General features: G+C 33.2%; 1 pseudogene; it reads left to right on the forward strand.

Annotated features, from left to right (window-relative positions):
* The first annotated feature begins 1871 nt into the window (after window positions 1-1871).
* On the forward strand, window positions 1872-3375 carry LOC114162624 (UPF0481 protein At3g47200-like; annotated as a pseudogene).
* Window positions 3376-3479: the final 104 nt, after the last annotated feature.

Consider the following 3479-nt stretch of genomic DNA (forward strand, 5'->3'; position numbering starts at 1 on the left):
CTTCTATATATCCTAATCTTCTTTCTCTTTGCACTTCTTTCGTTTTCTTACTTCTCACAGTATCACAATCTAAAAGGTAAAAGGTAGTTCAGAGATTTTTTAACAGTTAAAACAACAACAAAAGGAAAGGATTTTGTTGTCGATCGTAAGGAGAAGATGAGAGGCGTCTAAAAACTATATCAGAAAATGGAATAAAGAGGAGTTCGGGATCTATATATAGAACACAAAGCATAATGTTGTCCAAATACTTAGCCACTTAGATCTAACCAATACTGTATTTACCTCCAACATGTAAGATATTCTAAGACCATAAACATTGATTCATTAATCTCAAATAACTAGGGTTAGCCAAACCGACACTAATTCATTACTAAATTTAAAATTAATTTTTGATTAAAAATCCACACTGATATTTTTTTATTTAAAATTAATTTTTAATTAAAATTTGACTCTAGTATTATTTATTTTAAAATATTGATTAACTCACATTAATATAAATATTTTTACTTCTTATTTTTTTTCCTAAAATAGTTAGTATTATTTTAGAATTGACTAAATCTATTTTATTAGTGTCTTTAAAGTAAACGCTATTATTTGACAACTAATTTTTCATTTACTTATGCTGGTTATCAACTTAATAACCAACTTACACATAGTACAAATTAAAATAAAAATAAATTTTATATTTGATAACTTAAAAAAAACACATTTTGCGTCTTAGATTAGCGTTGCTTCTAATAACATCACGTTTTGTCGGTATTATTGTTTTGAAAACTAATTTGCAGTTTTTTATAATGTATATAATAATTTCTAATAAATTTATATCATTAAATTAAATATTTACATATAAAGGTTTTTTAATTTTTTAATTATATAAGCTAGATGGAGGTTTTAATGGTCATAGGCTACCATATAATGCAATGGATCGATACTTCAATCTAGGTTATTGATTTTATCAATAAAGTATTTAATTTATAGAATATTAGTATCTTTATGATGACAGTAGTTTATAATTGTTTAAATCGATAATCTTGATATTTATAATTTTAATTTGGATTCACATAATAACAATTATATATTTTTTATGTTTGAAAGAATTATTATACTTTTTCAATATGAATATATCATATATCGTATCTTATTATTTTTAAAATAAACGTACGGGACATGTCAGATGGGACATGTACAGTATCTAATACATATGTATTGTATTAATGTATGGTAGATTTTACGAAATGTAAAAATTTTGGATTTTATTTACATTAAATATGTTAATAAAATATGTTTTTTATGCTTAACTAGTACATGCAGGGGAAAAAAGAATTTGTGATAGCTTAGGTTTAGATCACCGTTTCCATATTGCTCCTAAACCTACTTTTCACCCTATTATAAACAAAAAACACTCTCCTTGTAACGCACTTTGAACTACATTAAGCTCTCCCAACAACATTGATTTAGCTTATTTGCAATAATGTGATTAACGAAAAAATGTTCTCCTATTTTAGATTTCAACACAAACGGAAAAGGGAAACAAAAACGTGTAGCAGTAGAACAGTTTAGGAAACAGATTTTACGAAATAAGTTTATATCTTTATTTTTAAAAAGCGGAAAATTGTTTTTAGAAACTGTAAACAACCACAACCTGAATCTTAATAACAATGTCGTTCCCTTTCGAATTTCCTTCCTTATATTTGTCTTACATACCCTCACAGTTTTCCGTGTTCTGCTCTATCTGTCACTGTTTTTCTCTATGCCTGTTCTTCACGGCCATAGGACCTTCATTCACGTTTTCATTTCCTTTTACTTTGAGTTTGCTCTGCTCTATATTCTTATTGGAGCTTAAAATTTGCTTCTCATTTTTCTACGATAAAATGGCATTTGCAAAACTCATCACATTGGTTTATCACAGATTCAACACAAGAAAATTTCACGGAACTGCCAACAGAATGAGCTCAAATTGGAGAGATGTTATGAAGAAAGAGTTAGAAAATGGAAACCGTGGAAAGCAAGAAGAAAGTCACCACCCAGTTTGCATATACCGTGTCCCATCTAGCTTACGTCAGGTCGAACCCAAAGCCTATGAACCCAACAACATCTCCATCGGTCCCTATCACCATGGAGCACCCCACTTGAGAGACATGGAGCTTCTCAAGAGAACATTCTATCGCCGCCTCTTCAACAATCATGCTAATCAACCCAAACTAGACCAGGCTTTTAAGTTCCTTGAGGAACAAGAAACCAGAGTTCGAAGATTTTACAACGAAGACATCAAATTGAGCAGCGATGAGTTCCTACAAATGGTGCTAGTTGATGGCTCTTTCATCGTTCAGCTCTTGAGGGATCTATCAGCGTGTGATTTCCAAAATGTCACTCCTTGTCTCAGCCCATGGATGTTGCCCATCATCCGTCGCGAGATGATAATGCTTGAAAACCAGCTTCCCATGTTTGTTTTGAGCGAGTTGTTCGAGTTAACTAGTGTTGTTTCTGCTTCTTCAAGACCAAATAACTGTCTCAAAGATCTTGCTCTTCGATTCTTTTATCCTTTGCTGCAGGTGGATTCCGATTATGCACTGGATACTAAGAAAGCTGGTGAGTTAAGAGGACTTCACTTCCTCGATCTTCTTAGATCAGCCATTAGGCCAGATCTGGAGGGAGAAAAACCAAAAAACTTTCAACCTCACATGATTCATTCTGTAACGGAGCTCATAGAGGCTGGTGTGAAGATCAAAGTAGATGAGAGTAAGCAGTTGCTTAACATAAGCTTTGGGAAAAAATGGGGTTTTCTAACAAGACAACTCACTATTCCTCCTTTGTACATCAATGATCACAGAGGCACTGTGTTTCGTAACATAGTTGCTTTTGAGAACTGTCACAAGGATTGCAACCCTGATGTCACAACCTACTTGTTTTTCTTCAACGGACTCATCAACTCTGCTCGTGATGTCTCTCTTCTTCATTACAAAGGGGTGCTTCACCATTCTCTTGGCAATGATAACACTGTCTCTGAACTAATCAACAACATCACCAAAGAAATTGTTCTTGACAAACATAAGTCATACTTATACAAAGTGGTCAATGAAGCAAATAAGTACTTTGCTTCCTTCTATGCTAGAAACAGAGCCTCCTTAGTGCATCACTATTTAACCAGCTGGGTGGTGGGAGTCTCAACAATTGGTTCGTTGATGGCGCTTTACTTCACTTTCATTCAGAGTGTGTGTGCATTTGCAGATTCGTTCAAAGCCTTTGAAAACCAAAGCCTTGGATCTGTCATTGTAGATATTTTTTGTGTGCCAGTTCATGGTATTCCTACCACTGGTGATGAACGTGAAAACTGAAGATGCTGCAACAAAATTAAAATGGCGAACACAAATTTAAACGTCTGCTTTGTCTTGGTACTGAATAAGATGGCTAGCTGGTTGCTTGAATTGGTCTTGGCATCAATTTTTCCCCTCTTCATTTCAAGAATAAGAACATAGAAG

Source organism: Vigna unguiculata, chromosome 9 (assembly GCF_037176805.1).
Source record: "Vigna unguiculata cultivar grain cowpea cultivar isolate G323 ecotype 2 chromosome 9, ASM3717680v1, whole genome shotgun sequence".
In the NCBI taxonomy this organism is placed as follows: Eukaryota; Viridiplantae; Streptophyta; class Magnoliopsida; order Fabales; family Fabaceae; genus Vigna; species Vigna unguiculata.